At 36.9% G+C, this 19973-nt stretch overlaps 1 protein-coding gene across 2 annotated transcripts in view; it reads left to right on the forward strand.

The window, feature by feature from the left end:
• The window catches only part of MDFIC (MyoD family inhibitor domain containing), a 98132-nt gene that overhangs the window by 74936 nt on the left and 3223 nt on the right, over positions 1-19973 (forward strand). The window lies entirely within an intron of this gene.

Raw genomic sequence — 19973 nt, forward strand, 5'->3', positions numbered from 1 at the left:
CTTATTTTTGTGTTTCACATTAGCCTAAGTTTTACCACCTTAACAAAAAGTATTTTTCACCTTTTAAAAAATTAGTTCCGTTTTTTGAGGATAGAATATAATTATTTACCTCCTCTGACGAACTGAAGAAAATACTGGTGGATAATTTGTATCTCAATGCATGCCATGTAGTCCACCTATTGACAATCTAGAAGAGAAAATTCAAAAATTTAAGGCTAAATAGATTGTTCACATTCCTTTGTCTTTACAACTATTTTGATAATAGTGTATTTTATAGTAGTATCTACAGATACTGTAGCTTATTGTTCTCTTTGGTGCTAATTTTTTTCCCTAGTGTTTTGTTACTAGGTTTTTTTCTTCAATTGCTTCCTTTGGGTGTGTGCCCCACCATACTCCCTCTACACTTGGAAGATCTAGTGTTTTATTAGCTAAATAGACACTCAAATGTTTATGAATCGAGAATTGTAATATTGGAGGGAAATTAATTTTGAACAAAGAATTTTTGAAAAAGGAGTCTTAAGGAACAGGAGCATGTCTAGAAGTATGTCTGTTTTGTGCACTCATCAGAGGTGCTTCATCTTTAAAGATCTGGTTTGCAAGTCCAGAATTTTGATTGTCTCATTTTGGTTATTTCTCCAAAGCATACGTTCTATACCTCTGTCCACCTGTCTGTTGATCTTTCAACACCCTGCTGTCTTATTTCTTTTTCTTTCTTTCCCTCCTGACTCATTTTATTCCCTTTGCATGGTTTCATTCAACAATTTATTGCAGTTTAGAGGAACTCAAATGGCAGTGATTCATGACATTTTGAATAATAATACTTTAATACTCTTTTCAGATAGTTTTATTCTTCTGTGAAGTCACTCAGTCGTGTCCAACTCTTTGCGACCCCATGGACCGTAGCCTACCAGGCTTCTCCGTCCATGGGATTCACCAGGCAAGAATACTGGAGTGGGTTACCATTTCCTTCTCTAGGGGATCTTCCCGACCCAGGGATCGAACCCGGATCTCCCGCAGTGGAGGCAGACGCTTTAACCTCTAAGCCACCAGGGAAGCCTCTTAGTTTGTATGTTTGCAAGATATGACTCTAAAATTCTCTTAAAACCCAAGGTTTAACAACAGTTTTTTTTCTAGGTTGAATTAGATTCGTTCAGTTGATTTCTTTCAGAGTATATAGTTACAGTGCTATTTGATTTTTTAAATTGCATTCTTAAATGACACTGCCTGAATCTTAAAACTAATTGAGGTAACACTGAAATACTAGTTTCTCTTAGAAGTTTTCTCAGTAATTTTTAATACTTACATATACTGTTTAACTATCATAGTTTTGAGGACCTTTTATATTTAATTTGTATAAACCTCAACTAGTATAGTATGAAATAGGATAGAGAGGAGCTCATGGTATAAAGTTCCCATATTTCTGAAAAACTTGTAAGATGAAAATTTTTTTTTTTATAGAAAGTTTCAGTTGAATACACAAGGAAGCTATTTGAAAAATGTGTTTATGATCCTCCAGTTCATAAGTTTTTAGCTTTGGGAAGAACCCATGGTGTTGATGGGGGGCCGGTGGGGTGGGTAACCTTAATGTCAGTAACCTTTAAACTTTGAAGGAAATTCTAAATGTTACTTAATTATAGATGAAAGCAATAAACAAGTTTATGGTTATTACAGAAATCATGAAGTATTAGTTATGTTAATCACTACTTTAAAATCCTAGTACTTATCAGATCATCTCTAGGTCTTGTTTTTAATATGTTAAAAAAGAAGTACTTATAATATTAAAAGCTGAATTATAATAACTGTTTCAGCATAACTGGTTTCCATTGAAATCATCGTATTTCATTTTACACATTTAAAAATATTATTTTGTGTCCATGACATTGCAAATAAATAAGAATCCCTGCCCTAGTGCCCTTTGCATCCTAAGCATTCTTTGTAGTATAAATTTCCTTTTTATACTACAAATAACACACTTGTTTTGTATACTTACATTTCTGTGTGCATGTTGTGTAAGACAGAGAACACATTTTTGTAAATAACTTTTTAATTTTTACTCATATTAAGATATATCCAAATTTCTACTTTAAAAATCATATTAAATACTAAATTCTTAAGTAACTGTTGTTTGTAGTTGTCTTTGTATTTTAGTGATATTCTTTTACCAAGGCATTGTCAGCAGTACCAGGGCATGGAGAAAATTAACTCTGTGGTTTTTTTCTGCCACCGTTTTAGTGATCTTAATGTAATGCTCCATAAATAGGTATGGGAGAAAACAGATGAAAGAATCAAAGTCAACAATCTGGTGGACAATGTGTTTCAGATTAATCTTCTGAAAGGATTTTAATTGATAGGCAGCATAGTGTGGCCTCAGGCCCCCCTCCCAGCACAGGTTCTTGATAACATGTAAGGTCTTCCCTACTACTTGTACACTTGACTGAAGGGAAAATGGAAGGTGGTAGACATCTATCAAATGGATATAGGAACCAATTAGAAGAAAATAAAAGAATAATTAATAAACAGTTTGCTCAGGGAAACTAATCAAAGTTCCTATTTTGAAGGGGAAAATTCATACAAATAAATAGTAGTTGTCTCCTAAAGATTGAGAAATCCAAGAGTTTGGGGGAGATGTGCAGATAATTGAAAGAAAAGAGCAAAATGGACTTATATCCTATGACATATTAAACCTGCTTAAATTTCTACTCTGACTTCTCTTGGGAAATCAAATTGGAGAAACCAGACTCTCTTGGGGAATAACATCCCTATACATCACATATTTAAATTTGACACTAGAAGTTAAGTTTATTTTTTCTTAATAATTATGTTCGGTGAGGAATGCAGAAATTGCATTTGGAATGACAGAAGAGTAGTTACTGTAGAAAGAACTTTTCAACATCTGTAGTAGCTATGTACCATAGGAGGTGGCTTACTCTATGCATTCTATAGAGTAGAGTGAAAGGAGAAGGAAAACCAAAAGGAAGCTTTGTCTCAGGGTGTGCAAATGAGCTTCAAGTCAACAGGTCTGTCATGTTCCCAGGCTTGTGGACTGAATTCTGTACAGCCGTCCTATTTTACCCTTTAACCTAGTGCCTTTGATTACTGTTGTTACTTTGTAATATAGTTAGAAATAAATATGAACATACTTGTTCTTGAACCCCAGTTGACCATTTTATAATTATATATATGAGTATATATGCAATGATATTTAATATATATACTAGTATTTTATATAAAATATAATTATATATATTAAATACAGACGTATATTTAATGTAATACTATATTATACAATGTAAATATAAAATATTTAAATATATTCTATTTATATATACTTGGAATATGTATATTTATTTATATTTGGATCTCTTGACAAATCTCCTAACTTCAGACTCTGTTATTCTCTCATACTTGCCTTTCAGAACCCCAAGTCTAGATTGTCTGTCATTTTACCTTCTCTCTGTACCAAGGAGCTGAGTAGTACTCACAAAGCCTTGATATCCATAAAGCTGCTGTAAATACCCGGTGTGTCTTGGATCTCACCTTAATTCGCACATTGCCTCAGGTATCTGAATACAGCAGCAAACTGCAGAGCCAGCCTCTCCCACCTTCCACAGCGACTGTCTCATTTTGTTGCTACTCTTTCAACAAAGTTCTCTGAAACTTTCCCTCACTCTGCATGGGAAGAAGAGTCCGGCTGTGTTTCTACTCTCTTGTCAGTCTCCTCTGCTACTCACCTTACTCAGTCCTTTCCTTAAACGCTCTCGTTCCCTCACATCTCTACATCTCTTCTCTTTTCATTCTGGACGTTCTCCCTGGGCAACTTGATTTTATTCACTCTTAAGAATTACAGCCTCCAGCTCTTACCATCTCCCAAGCTCTAGATCAGTGTTTCAAGCCACCTCTTGGGCATCTCCCTTTGAGTGTTCTCAGAAGCAAACTACCTCTGTTTTTTCCTCAGTAAATGGCTCCAGAGCCAGGAAGTCACACTTGACTTTTCTTCTTGTCTAGGGTCTTATCAACGCCTTCTAATCTCACCTTCTTATTCCTCACAGTCATCCTGCTTGACCCCACTGACACCATATTACTACCACTGATGCTGTCCTTGCCTCTCCATTTCTGAAATGGAAAATTTAAGCTTTCTACCTGGTTTTCCTGCTCCAACAATAGACAGCGACTCTTATCTCTAAAACTATCATATTCTTGCCTCTGTTTCTTTACATAGCCTCCCCACTACCTGGATCCACCTTTGCTTTCTCTTCACCTAACATGCCCTCTGACCATCTGCCCCTGGGACTTAGCCCAACTTAGACTCAACTTATATTCAGCATCAGTTAACTTTCTGCTCTGCTTTGACTGCTTAACTTTGAATGCTCTGCTTAACACTGCTTTGTGTTAAGCCTAGCAGTGCCTTTGCTCCAGGCCAAGAAAGACCCTGAGCTAGACTTTGGAATCTATTGTCTATAGATAATTGTACATTATATAATCATAGAACCTTGAACAAGTATTTCCCGCCTCACTGTTTGCATATGGACACTGAGTGAAATACTTGTTCAAGGTCAGGTAACAGAACCTAATAGTGACAGTTAAGTCTGTCTTGCTAAGTCGCTTCAGTCGTGTCCGACTCTCTGTGACCCCGTTGACAGCAGCCCACCAGGCTACCCTGTCCCTGGGATTCTCCAGGCAAGAACACTGGAGTGGGTTGCCATTTCCTTCTCCAATGCATGAAAGTGAAAAGTCAAAGTGAAGTTGCTCATTTGTGTCCGACTCTTAGCGACTCCATGGACTGCAGCCTATGGGATTTTCCAGGCAAGAGTACTGGAGTGGGGTGCCATTGCCTTCTCTGAAGTCTGTCTTAACTGACTGGAAAACAGGCTTTAATTTTCCAAATCCTAATAAACAGGATGATGCTTAGCTGTGCTACTCTTGAAGATAGCAAAGTAATTGTAAAATGAAACATCTTTGCTTTTATGCCCCCAAGAAGGTCATTTCCTGTAGCTAGAAGCCTACTCAAAACCAAACATTCAAACAGCAACAACCACCACAGGCACTTAGAGCATTTCTTTTGGTAGTTCTGGCATTTACTGCCTGAACTGTCATAGTAGGAATGCGCTGTGGTGCAGGAAAACCTCAACTGGGGAGTGGCCTTGATGAGGTGCAGAGGATTAGGAAGCAACCAAGTACTGAAAAGAGAATTTTTATATTCTTTTGCACAATTTCAAGTATTACAAAAAGGCTACAGTTTGTTTTTTTTTTAATTAGAAAACCAGGCTTATCTACTCTTGTCAATTAAAGAGTATTGCAAACAATGTGATCATAGATTTTTCTTGGCTCTGGAGTTGTTTGTATACTAAATTAAGGTAGAAGTATTTATACCTTATAATTTCAGTGTTCTGCTGCCCTGTTCATCTTTGACTTGTGTTAGTGTCTTAAAAAAAGAGAAAATCGGATGATATTGAGAGAGAACATGGGTGGAGAGAGCACACGATGTGGGAAGAGGAACAATGCCATCATTGATTCACAAATTAATTCCATAAATAACAGGATTTACCTCCTGTGCACAGCTTTGACACGTGCTTTGGTGTCTCATTTTGCCCTAACGTTTTGCTCGGCTTGTTCCCCTTCATCTTGCCTGCAGTGTCTGTTAGACTGCTGAGCCTCTTTGGTTGGGGCCTGGCTTCTCTGCCAGGGCCTGGGAGCACACCCTGGGCCTTCTCAAGTGAGGCTCGTCCTGCCTGTGTGAGGCCTGTGTGTCCTGCTGGGATGCTGCCCTGCCTCCATGGGGGCTGCAGGAACTGCTGGGGCCTCCCAGCCACTCGGGCTCCTGCTAAGGAACGCTCGGGTGGCTGAAGTGGTGTTGTGTCTGGTCCCAGTCCTGCGGATACTGGCAGCTTCCTCTTAGTGTGTTTGTTTACTCCCATGCTGCCACAAAAACCTCACATCACATGGCCAACCCTGGGGACTCTCGAATAGCCACTGATATTAGCCTACAAAATTCCAAATGGGGAGTACTGATTCCAGATGGTGACATAGACTATCCTAAACTCACCTCCTCCCAAACACATACCAAATATATAACTCAAGAAGATAAAAGTTCCTCTTTAAAAAGGACCTTGGAGACTTGAGGTTTGGAAGCTGAACAACTCCTAAACATTAGGCAAATGAGAAAAAAAAACCTACATCAAAGCAATTAAGTGGAGCTGAGACAAAATCTTGGTATAGTGACCCACAGTCAGAGGAAACTCAAAACCTGGAGCTTCTCCCTGAGGGTAGGGGGTTTAAACCTCATATCAGAGACGTTTAAGACCTGCAGAGAGATAAGTTCCCAAAACATATAAGGTTTGAAAAACCAATGATACTCTCCTTGCATGAGATCCACACGGTTACAGTGACTGAAAAATAGCTCTTAAAGGGCTTGCTTGCTTTGACTCACCTGTCACCGGTGCAAAGACAACCAATTGAGAGGTGCCAGACAATATGTGAACGAGACCTATTTGCTTAACTTTAAATGTCAACCCGAGGGACAAGCATGTAATACACACACATCTAGGGCCTATTGAAGTTCTCTCTGGGGACAGAGGCTGGCGGGCACCATCTCTGTGTTCCCCTCCATCCAGTTCACTGGTATCTCCCATTAAGGGAACTTGTACCCTTCTCTGGGGCTTTTCCTGGTGGCTCAGATGGTAAAGAATCCGCCTGCAATGTTGGAAAACCAAGTTCAAACCCTGATATGGGAAGATCCCCTGGAGAAGGGAATGGCTACCCACTCCAATATTCTTGCCTGGAGAATTCCATGGACAGAGGAGCCTGGTGGAGTATAGTCTGTGGGGTCACAAAGAGTTGGACATGACTGAATACCTTGATTCTTATGCGTGCTCCCCAGAGTTATCTGTATATCACCTGCCTCTGATAGCCACTGGGACTACTACAGCGTACTACCTCACGCCAGTCAGAATGACCCTCCTTAAAAAGTCTACAAATGCTGGAGAGTGTGGAGAGAAAAAGGAACCCGCCTATACTGTTGGTGGGAATGTAAATTGGTGCAGCCACTATGGAAAACAATATGGAGGTCCTCAAAGAAACTAAAAGTTGAGTTGCCATATGATCCAACAATCCCACTCCTGGGCATATACCCAGACAAGACTAATTTGAAAAGATTACTTGCATTCCTGTGTTCATGGCAGCACTATTTACAGTAGCCAAGACATGGAAACAACCTAAATGTCCATCAGCAGAAGATATGGTACATATATTCAATGGAATACTACTCAGCCATAAAAAAGAATGAAGCAATGCCATTTGCAGCAACATGGATGGCCCTAGAGATCATCATACTAAATGAAGCCAGAGAGACAAATACTATATCACTTACATGTAGAATTCAGAATTCTGTACAAATAAACACATCTATGAAACAAAAACAGACTCACAGACATAGAGAACAGACTTGTGGTTTTCAGGGGGTGAGGTGAGGTAGGAAAGAAAAGGAATGGGAGTTTGAGGTTAGCAGAGGCAATCTTACATATAAGATGAACAATGAGGTCCTATTGTATAGCACAGGGAACTATATCCAAAATCCTGTGACAAACCATAATGGAAAAGAATATGAAAAATTATATATATAATATATATATGTATAGTTGTATAACTGAATCTCTTTGCTGTACACAAATTAATGCATTGTAAATCAACTATCTATATATATATATATATAAAAACTGGAATATTCATAAATGTGCAATGATTAGACAACATGCTATTGAATAACCAGTGAGTCAAAGAAGAAATCAAAAGAGAAATAAACTACCTTGAGACAAATGAAATGGAAATACAACATATCAAAATTTATGGGACAAAGCAAAAGCAGTTCTATGTGGAAAGTATATACTAATAAATGCCTACCTCAAGAAACAAGAAAAATCTCAAACAGCTTAATGTATACTGCAAGGAACTAGAAAAATAAGAACAAAGTCTAAAGTTAGTAGAAGGAAGAAAACTACAAAAATCAGAGTGGAAATAAGTGAAATAGATAGACTCACCAAGAGAGATGACTCAGAATCAGAAAAGTAAACATAAATGATACCATATAAAGGAACATAGGATCCTATGAACAATTATATTCCAAAAAATAAACAACTTGGATCAATTTCTAGAAATATGCAGCTTATTGACTCAAGAAGAAGTAGAAAATCCAAAAAGACCTATTTTGGGGAAGGAGATAGAATCAGTAATGAAAATTTAAAAAAAAAAAAAATCCTTCCAGTAAACAAAAGTTAGAACCAGATGGCTTTATTGGTGAATTCTTCCAAAATTTTAAGGAAGAATGAATACCAGTCCTTCTCAAACTCTTCCAGAAAATAGAAGAGGAGGGAATACTTGCACATTTTTATGAGACCAGCATTACTCTGATACCAAAAATAAACAAAGACACCAAAAAAAAAAAAAAATTACAGGACACTATCCTTGATGAACAAAGATGCAAATATCCTCAACCAAACAATAGCTAACTGAATTCAATACATCAAAAGGATCTTACACCACGATCAACTGGGGTTTATTCCAGGGATACAAGTATGTGATTCAGCATCCACAAATCAATCAGTGTGATACACCACATTAACAAAATGGAGGATAAAAATCATGATCATCTCAATAGATGTAGAAAAAACATTGGACAAAATTCAACATCCTTTGTGATGAAAATTCTCAAAAAAGTAGGCATAGAGGGAGCATACCTAAATATAATACAGGCCATATATGATATGCCCACCACTAACATATTCAACAGTAAAAGCTGAAAGGGTTTCTTCTGGGACTGGGAACAAAACAAGGATGCCTATTCTCACCACTTTTATTCAGCATAGTACTGGAAGCCCTAGACAGAGAAATTAGGCAAGAAAAAGTAGACATTCAATTTAAAAAGAAGTATAAATGCCTCTGTTTGCAGATGACATGATCTTATGGATATATGGAAAACCATGTATAGACACTTCCAAAAACTATTAGATCTAATCATTGAAGTCAATGAAGTTGTTGTATCCAGTATTAATATTAAAAAGTTTGTCCCATTTCTGTACACTAATAATAATCTATCAAACTTAAAATAATCCCATTTATAACTACATCAAAATGAATACCCAGGAATAAATTTAACCAAAGAAATGAAAGACCTCTATACTGAACACTATAAGACATTGATGAAAGGAATTGAAGAAAAATAAATGGGAAGATACTTGTGCTTATGGATTAGAAAAATTAATAATATTAAAATGTCTATACTATCCAAAGCAATATACAGATTTGGTGCAATCCCTGTCAAAATACCAATGGCATTTTCCACAGAAATAGAACAAGCAATTTTGAAATTTGTATGGAACTACAAAAGATCCAGAATAGTCAAAGCAATCTTAAGAAAGGAACAAAACCAAGAAATCATGTGCTCTGATTTTGACTATGATACAAAATTATAATAAAAAGCAGTATGGTATTGGCATAAAAACAGGCACATTAACTGATGAAACAGAAACGCGAGCTCAGAAATAAGCCCACAGATATATGGTCCGTTAATATGACAGAGGAGGTAAGAATATACAATAGGGGAAGGACAGACACTAATAAATGATGCTGTGAAAACTGGATAGCCACATTCAAAAGAATGACACTGGTTATATCAAAAGACATAACCACTATCTTATACTATAGACAAAAATTATTATAAGACTGAAGACTTGAATTTAATGCCTGAAACTATAAAACTCCTAGAATAAAGCATAGGTAGTCAGATCCTTGACACAGGTCTTGGTGATGACTTTTTAGATTTGATCCAAAAATCAAAGGTGTTGCATTTAAAGCAAAAATAAACAAGTAAGGGTACTTCAGACTAAAAAGTTTATTCAAGACGAAACCAGCGACAAAATGAAAAGGCAGTCTACTAAATGGGAGAAAGTATATGCAAATTTGGATTAATATCCAAAATATATAAATAATTCCTATAGCTCAATAGCAAAGAAACAATATGATTTAAAAACTACAATGAGATATCACTTCACACCCATTAGAATGGCTGTTTTCTAAAAGACAAGAAATAAGAGTTGGTAAGATTGTGGAGAAAAGGGAAGCTTGTGCACTATAGAAGAGAATGTAAATTAGTAGTCACTACAGAAAATAGTATGGAGTTTTCTCAACATAGAGTGACCATGCGATCCAGCAATTCCACTTCGAGGTATTCATCTAAAGAAAATAAAAACACGAATTCGAAAACATACCCCAGTGTTCACTGCAGCATTATCTACAATAGCCAAGATATGGAAATAGCCTTAAGTGTCCACTGATTGATCAATTGTTAAAGAAAATACGGTGTATATTATACCATGGAATATTATTTAGCCATTAAAAAGGAAATCTTGCCATTTGCAACAACATGGATGGGCCTTCAGAGCATTATGCTAAATGAAATAAATCAGACAAAGACGAAATATCATTATGGTCTTATGTGTGGCATCTTAACAACAGCTATAGATGAAAAGACCAGGTTGCTGGTGGCCAGAGCCTGGAGGTAGGGAGGGGGCGGTGGACAAAGGGTTACAGGGTGTCGAAAGCTGTAGATTTCCCACTATAAAATAAAGAAGTTGTGTGGATTGACTATAATCAATAATACTGGATTACATATTTGAAAGTTTCTCTGAAAGAAAAAATATGTGTAATTATATACGATGATGGATTTTACTGAGACACACTATGGTGATCATTTTGCAGCATATACAAATATGGAATCATTACAGTGTATACCTGGAACTAATATACTATATGTAAATTATACATCAATAAAAACGAAGAAATAGAATCCCATATGGCAAAAGTGTTATTTTACTGTTTACTGTTTATAGTATTATCACCATTATCACCTTTTATAAGATAACCCAAGTAGAATACCCACATGGCTTAAAAAAAATGCTGATTCTTTTTCATTATATACCTTGGCACAATATTTAAACAAGCACAAATCAGAAAATGTGAGGCTGAAAGGTAAATTGTAAAATAAACACAGTGGCAAAAATAAAAATGGGAAAATATTAAGCTTTTGGGAGAGATTTCTTACATCATTTTTATACAAATACATATTTTCTTATACTTATTTTTTGTCCTAAACATAGATAATATTGTGACCAACTTTAGCAGACTGTTTATGTAGTGATTCTTTCTAGGAAAATGCTTTTAAGATCTAAAGTAGATTTTGTTATCCAAAAGTTAAAGTCAACCTTCCTATTAATTAAACTTTTTGGATTAGAGATATTTCAGCTGGCCAACTAATAAAGTCAGGACTGAGTAGGTTCAAGTATGGTTTTACTGTCTTTGCTTTCTAGCTTCCTGAGAAAATAAATGGATAATAGTTTAAATATGGGAAAAGATTATTATTTTTAAATCTCCTGCTGTAGCCAAACACACAAGATTGACTAAATCTTTCCAGGCAGATTTCTGCTCCACTCTTCTGCAAATTCTCTTAGAATTGCCTTCTTGAGTCTCTTTTTTAAGTATTTGAACTAAGAACAGAGCCTTTAATAAACCTCCTTAGGTTAAAATAGAATGGCTCTATTTTGGTGTGGTAATCAGAGTGAACAATACATTGAAAGATGGAGAGTTGTAGCCTCTCTAGAATAAATATTGTACCATCGTCATCATTGTTATCACAGTAATAATATTTATTAAGTACTTACATGATAAATTCTTTACTGAGTACTTTGTATATGTTGTCTCTTTTAATCCTTATCTTAACCCTTTGAGAATAGTAACTTATTATCAGCTATCAAATATATGATTTTAAATATGTAGAGATTCAATAAACTAAAATAAATAATACTTGCACCATTGATATTTTTTCACTTTTCTTTTGCTACCTCACTGCCCACATACTTTTCTTTTAATATGTTTTAAATTAAACACTTCTACTAATTCAGCATTTTGCTCCCTGGCAGATTTCTGTCTAAAGCTCCCAGGAAACTTTTTTTGTTGCACTTTTTGTTTCCTTCTTAGACTTTATAAAAGGTGACTCTAGAAAGGACTACGTGAATCAGGGTTACAGTTAAGTCATGACCAACAATCAGTGGATCAAATTTCTCCCGAGAATTTGGAATGTTTTAATCAATCAGCAGCAAATCAAGCAGCAGGATCAACAAAGAAGAGAATAAAAAAAAAAACTGCTCTCCACTTACTGTAATTTAAAATATGAATGCACTTCCCATAGGAGGAGAAGCGACTCCAGGACTTGGATACGTGTTAGGAAAATGATCAAGGAGTCTGTCTGTGGGGTGGGGGAGAATGGTGCTGTTTTTCCTCCAGGTCTTTTGAGTTCATTGAGGAAAGATAATAGTAAAGGTTATTGTTGTTTCTCTAAGTGTGGTCTTGGTGCTGCAGTGGAAAACGTAACTTGCTCTCTTTCTTTTACCTCCTGACCTATCTCACTTTCTTCCCTACTAGGAAAATCTTGACTGTGTTTTGGCTAAGATGCATGGCCTCGCTGGGACAGCAGTGTGCCAGAGGGCTCTGTGTGGGAGGCGTACTTCAGGCCAATTTATGCAAGCAGCAGGTCATTCTAGGGCCGTAGGCCAGAATGCCGTGCGTCCTCTGGCTTGAAGACACACAGCTCCTTGGAGCTGAGCTACCGTGCCGTCTTAGTAAATATTTCCTGCCCCCACAATCACTTGAAGAGCGGAACTCCCTGGAGATGTCTGCATCTCATCCCTCACAGCTGACTTTCACAGAGGCCAGATACTAACTTAGCCATCCTGGCTGCGATTCAGGATGACCAAAACCCACTTTCAGCCTGCTTTTGGATTTTATTGAGAAACAGTTGCAGCAAAGCAGTATCTGGGTAGAGGAATGCCTCTTACCCTGCATGGTGAGTCGCTCTTTGTCCTCCCAGGGTGGATGTGAGCCTCAGCAGCTAAAGACATGGAGTCACCTATGGGTTCTCTGACTCTGTAAAGCTAGAGTCAGGTTTGATCGCAACACAGTTTCCTGAATTAGTAATTACACATAACTGACTGCTCATGTTTCAATCTGTATTTGCTCCTTGGCATATTGTTGGCCTGTTGGAAAAAAAATAATGAACCCATTTCTTTGTATATAGTTTACATGATGGAGACCTGATTAAGAAAGTATTTTCAAGCATTTTCAGTCATAGGAAATGTTATTAGAGATTACTCAAGATAAGACACATACAAACCTGCCTTTGCTCAAAAATGGGTTGTGGGTTATTCTCAGAATTCACTGTTCTTTGCCCTTCCCTGTACTCTGCTGTTTGGTGTCTTTGTTCCAAGAAATTCAAAGCACCTGTCATACCACATCTTAAAAGAAGGAAACTAAGAAAATAGACTTATTTAGAATACAGCTGAGTTTACTGTGCAGAGTTTTCTGATGGCTCTTTGGGTTCCTTTCACTATAACAAATTGCTTTTCTCATATTTGCCTAGTATTTGGGGCCACCAATGATTTGGGCAAATCAATTTGGGATAATTTTATTATTAAACTCATGTATCCTTACAAAAATAAATCTCAATCTCATTTTAAAGAGAACAAAGAGCCTCAAATCAGTCACAGATACTTCCACCAGTCATCTAAAATGCTGTTTAAGTAAGGTTCAGTTGTTACCTTCATGGCATTGGGAAGCTATAACAGACCCTTGCCAGATATGCCAGCTGCATGGATTTAACATTGATGACCTTCCAAAGGACTCAAAGATTTTGTTTGGGTTTGTGTCTGCAAGTAATCCTTAATAGTTTTGTTTTTTTTCTTAATCAAACACTGTGCCAAATATTTCCTTTTATGCTTTCTTTTTAGCTCCTTGGCTGCTGATTTTTTTCTTTGTTTTCCTAAATTTACAGTAGCTGTCAGTCTTGTGCTGAATTCTCCTCTCAGTAATACACTGAATTGTGCAATTCTTTTGGGCCCAGTTTGGAAAAGGCATCCTTCCCAGAACCTAGTTGGCTTCTCAAAGGTTAAACGCTTTTGGCAAAAAACTACAAATATGACCGAATAAAACCATAAAAACGAAAAACCACAAGAACAGGGGGAAAAACAATTATTTCTGACGGTGAACTACATGGATGCAGAGGACTCATCTTTTTTAGTTTGTTTCTCCATTTAAGTCTTCTTAGTTTGTTAATTCTTATAATCCTCTCTTTGCTTCAAATAAAACCAACAACTTAATGCCTTTTATGATTTTCCATCCCCCTGGGGATGAGAGGGGTGGTAAACTATAACTGCTATTTCTTCTTAGATTATTTTAACCTTTTCGTTACCTCCAGTTGCAATCAAAGTACTGTTTCCAGAACACAACTGGAAAGAAAAATCCTTTTGGCAAGGAATACAAATCAGGTTATTACACTGATTTGATAGGATTTAGGAATTCATTTTTTGGCTTGTTCCTTTTTTGTTGTCATATCTGAGTAGTTTTCTACTTATAAAGTAGAAAATGGATGTGGTTTTGGTAGATTTCTCCATGAATGCACCTTGCTTAATATCACTTTAATCTCTGAAATGAATTTTGAATTGTGGCTTCTTCAGATTTGATTTTTCAGAGCAGCCCAAAGTGCTTTTCCAGTAAATTAGGCAGGATACGATAACTATTTTTGTAAGTTTTAATATTTGCAAAAAAAGCTTTTTAAAAATCTGTCATAACCGTATACCAGTAGAGTTCCTATTTACTCTGTACATTGCTCCTGTTCATACATTAATTTTTAAGTTTTAAATTTAGATTACTTTTGATTGAGACACCATCTCTGTCTTGGCTGCCTACCCTTTTTTGTCTATTTCACCAATGTGACTGGAAATTTATGAGTTCTCCAACTCATCAACTTTGCTCTTTCTTGAGGATAACATTTACTATCAGATCTTCATTAAAACTAAAATTCATCTTTAGAAAGAAAACACGAATTGAGGCTGAAAACAAGATCAGCAAGACAAATCAGCAGAAATTAGTTATTTATAACTGACCTCCTCCAGGAAGATGTACGAAGTGTTAAAAGTAGTCATTCCCATCCCAGCAGCATAGGCTGCTGGATTAGACCATGGATGATAGAGGGGGATCATGTGGGCTCCAATCCTGGCTCTGCTACTTCCTGCCTCTGTGACTTTGAGCAGATCTCCTCAGTTTTCTTGGAGAAGGCAATGGCACCCCACTCCAGTACTCTTGCCTTGAAAATCCCATGGATGGAGGAGCCTGGTAGGCTGCAGTCCATGGGGTCATGAAGAGTCGGACACGACTGAGCGACTTCACTTTCACTTTTCACTTTCATGCATTGGAGAAGGAAATGGCAACCCACTCCAGTGTTCTTGCCTGGAGAATCCCAGGGATGGCGGAGCCTGGTGGGCTGCCATCTATGGGGTCTCACAGAGTCGGACTCAACTGAAGTGACTTAGCAGCAGCGGCCTAAATTTTCTATAAAATCTATCTGTGGTAAAATGGGAATAATACCATTACTGCTTCTTAGAGATGTTATCTGAATCAAATGAATTAATGTTTTTAAAGAGCTTAAAATAGAATTTATTACCAAGTTTCATAAATAAAGTACAAGAGTGGTAAAAATGTCTCTTCTAAGATAACACATTAATTAATAAATGCTTTTCCTTCATTAATGCTAGGCTTATTATTCTACATAAAACCACCATTGGTATCCGTTATAGAAGTTACACTATATTGTTGAACACAGTCTAGGAGTGTTTGATCTGTTTAGCACTAAGAATTTATTTTTTCATGTTGTTTACTAAAAATACAAAGTTTAACAGAATTAAATTCTTTGTAGATCTTGTTAGCTAACTAGAAGAAGTTTGGAGAGAATCTGTTCTTGGCTTAGGGCTTCTGATTTTTGTATAACAACTGTCACTATTGTCTAAGATCTGGAACAGATTTTAATTCTCAAATGAATATGTTCTCTGAGCGGCTATGAATGGTTTAGCTGTGACTGTCACCCTCGTTCCTCTTCATCTTGAGAGCAGCTGATTTCATATCATTCACATTCAGTCACTCCTTCCTGACTACTTATTGGTTTCCCCTCCTGTTCTGTATATCAGAATGGCTGCACTCCCTTGTTCTGAATAAGACACTAAAACTTTTCTATTTCATTCTACCACCAAATTTGTTAACACCTCCTCTTTTCACTTACTCATTAGCCAAACTCGTCAGTCTTCCATTTTACTTCCTTCAGTTCAGTTCAGTTCAGTCGCTCATTCGTGTCGGACTCTTTGAGACCCCATGCATTGCAGCACACCAGGCCTCCTTGTCCATCACCAACTCCCGGAGTTCACCCAAACCCACGTCCATTGAGTCGGTGATGCCATCCAGCCATCTCATCCTCTGTTGTCCCCTTTTCCTCGTGCCCCCAGTCCCTCCCAGCATCAGAGTCTTTTCCAATGAGTCAACTCTTTGCGTGAAGTGGCCAAAGTACTGGAGTTTCAGCTTTAGCATCATTCCTTCCAAAGAACACCCAGAACTGATCTCCTTTAGAATGGACTGGTTGGATCTCCTTGCAGTCCATGGGACTCTCAAGAGTCTTCTCAAATACCTTAGTCTATCTGATATCTCCACCTGGTATTTCCAGCTAAAGAAAAGATTTGATTGAATTTCTCTTCATCACTTCAAACTGTCAGTCTAAACATTAGCTCATGTGCATCTTATCTCTTAACTTCAAAAAGTCAGTACTAAGAGAGGACAATCATATTTGACAAAGGACTGATGGATGGATGTCTTCACTACATGAAGAACTTCTACAAGTCGATAATAAAAACAGGCAATTCAATAGAAAAGTGAGGGAAATACATGAACACCTGTTTCAAAGAAGAGGAAACATGAATGGCCAAAAGCATAAAAAGATGTTCAAATTTATTAGTAAACAAGTAAATGCAAAGAAGACCACCATGAGATGCCATTCACATGCAACAAATTGGTATATATGAAAGTTTCAAAGTTTCAAAAATACGACATTTTCAAAGATTGGTGAGGATGTGAAGCAGTGAGCATTCTCATACTTGGTTGTGGGAATACATTTTGGAGCAGTCACTTTAGAAACAAATGCAGTATTACCTAACTTGATTAAATATACGTGCATCTTAGAACCCAGCAATTCTACTGTCAGTTATTTAGCAAGTTGGCTCTAGGAGACTTGCACAAACCTGTTTCAAACATTAATGTTTGGAATAGCAAAGCACTGGAAATGACCAGAATACTCCTAAATAGGATGGATAAATATAATGTAAAACAAGTGAACTTTAACTATAAGAATTAAGAAAGGTAAATCTGAAATACATAATATTGAGAAAAGTGTTACAGGAATTTATGTGGTATCATTTCCTTTCTGATAGGTTATGTAGGGATATTTACACATTCATTGTAGTACAAAGTACAACAAAAAGCAAGGGAAGAGGAAGATGTACTTAGGAAGGGACCAAAGAGAGCTTCAAAGGTATTGTAACCCTCTATTTCTAAGGCTGGTGGGAAGCCATTCTAAGGCCATTCTTTCCCCTTCAAGATAAGTTCACTACATATACTTTGATTTCATGATTAGTCCATAAATAATCTAATGTTCAATAACTGTGCTTAAGGTTTTCAGTATCAAGTAAGTTCTTATGGATTCCCCTCTTAGTTTTGAAATACAGGCCATCCCATAGCAGAATACAAAGTTAAGGTTGGACGTGTCCTTAGAATCAGTTAATACGGGTATTTGTTTGAAGACATATTGAATAGAACTGGCTTGCTTGCCAGTTAAACACTAATTTCTTAATAGGAATAATAATAAAGTCAGCTCTATAATGTTTCAGATATTTTACAAATCATGATGATAATGTAATCCTAGATAAACTCTACTGAACTGAGACACATAAGATATCAGGCTAAAAGTTTATAGAAGGAATGTAGAAACAGGGAAAGTAGAGGCTCTCTAGAAACCCAGGACTTCCCAAGACTATGGACTTGGATCCATGGAGTTGATTTCGCTGTTCCCTTGTTGTGATTGGATACTGTAGCCCCCCCTTATGTGTGGTTTTGTTTTCTGTGGTTTCATTTACTCACAGTACCAAAGTATTCAATAGAAGACTCTAGAAATAAAATTCATAAGTTTTAAATTGCACGCTGCTCCAAGTAGCATGACGAAATCTCATGCCACCCCCTCCATCCCACCCAAAACACGAATCATCCCTTTGTGCAGTGTGTTCCACCTGTTCGTATGTAGCAGCCCTCTTGGTTTCAGACCAACTGTCTCAATATCACCATGCTTGTGTTCAAGTAACTTTGATTTTACACAATGACAGCTCCAAAGCACAAGAGTACTGATCCGGGCAACTCATACATGCCACAAAGAAACTGTAAAGTACTTTGAGTAAATAGGTGAAAGTTCTCAATTTAATAAGGAAAGACACACACACACACACAAATTATACACTGAGGTTGCTAAAGTCTACAGTAAGAATGAATCTTCTATCCGTGAAATTGTGAAGAAGGGAAAAGAAATTCATAATTTTGTTATTTCACCTCAAACTGTAAAAGGTATGGCCACAGTGTATAATAAGTGTATAGTTAAGATGGAAAAGGCATTAAATTTCTATAAAATATTTCAAGGGAGACTACATTCACATAACTTTTATTATAGAAAATTGTTATAACTATTCTATTTTACTAGTAGTTACTGCTAATCTCTTTGTCCAGTTTATAAATTAGACTTCATCGTAAGTATGTATGCATGGGGGAAAAAGAGTATAGATATAATGTTCAGTACTATCCATGATTTCAGGCATCCACTGGGGGTCTTGGAATGTGGAGGACTACTGTACTACTAAAAACATTAGAGGAAGACAGAAACTCACAGTTTTAGAATTCTGTGATCATTTTCCGGTTGCTCCATAGACCATTTTATATGAGAGTGGGCTTGGCCCTGAGAAGGATGGGAGGAAACACCAATGTATTTTTTTAGCCTTTTTTTTTTTCTTCTGGCTGAACCAGGCAGCTTGCACGATCTCAGCTCCCTGACCAGGGATTGAACCTGGACCATGGCAGTGAAAGCCAAGAATCCTAACCACTAGGTTAGCAGGGAACTCCTAGCCTTTAATTCTACAAACAACTCTGGAGTTTCCTTTTTGAGTTTTTCCTGACCCTCCTCCTTTTTGCCATCTGGGATGTAAAGTATGTATTTCCCACATTTCCCTCTTTTACAAATTTATAGATGCTACTAAGTTAGAGACTACAGAGAAACGGAATATTCAGAGGTGGGGGGGGGGGTGGTTATGATGGAATGAATACACAATTTGATGAAACTCCATCAAAGGCACTCAATCTTAAAGCCAAATACAGAAACACACAAGTCATGTCACAGTGGGATATAGATAGGGGATTGTTCTGTACTGTCTGTTGCTGTTCTTGGAAGCAGAATCCCCTCATTAAAGCATGTATCATATGAAATTTTTAAAGAAGGAAAGGAACACAAACACACCTATATAAATAGTCCTGCTAAAAATTCATAAATATTTCTGAAATAATGTCTTATAACATTGGTCTTAAAATTATTTTATTGCATGTGTTAAAGTCTTCTGGAAATAGACATTTTCTTCAGTTGCTCCTTTTACTTGACCCAAAATTCTGAGGAAAGAAGCTTAGAATATGGTGTACTAAATTTATTAGATTGTAATCTGTTAAATTCTCACTTCTTTCTATCAGTTCATGACATTAGTTGTTCAAAAAGGCATCATTAGAGATGTCTCAGTAAAGTACTTCATGCACAGGAAGTGGGAAAGCAGTGTTACTGTGTCATTATTCACATTTGCTAAGGTATGTATCCTTTGTTAGAGATAGGCAGAACTATCCCGGAAACAATGGTTGGGGCCAGGGTCTGTTTTTAATTCTTGTGAAACCAAAAAAATCAGGGACCATAAAATTGAGCCAGTTTTATTGGGAAATAAAATATGCTGATCCCAGTTTAATGGATTCCAATTTAGCTG

This window comes from Bison bison, unplaced genomic scaffold (genome assembly GCF_000754665.1).
Source record: "Bison bison bison isolate TAMUID 2011002044 unplaced genomic scaffold, Bison_UMD1.0 scf7180017864525, whole genome shotgun sequence".
Taxonomy (NCBI): domain Eukaryota; kingdom Metazoa; phylum Chordata; class Mammalia; order Artiodactyla; family Bovidae; genus Bison; species Bison bison.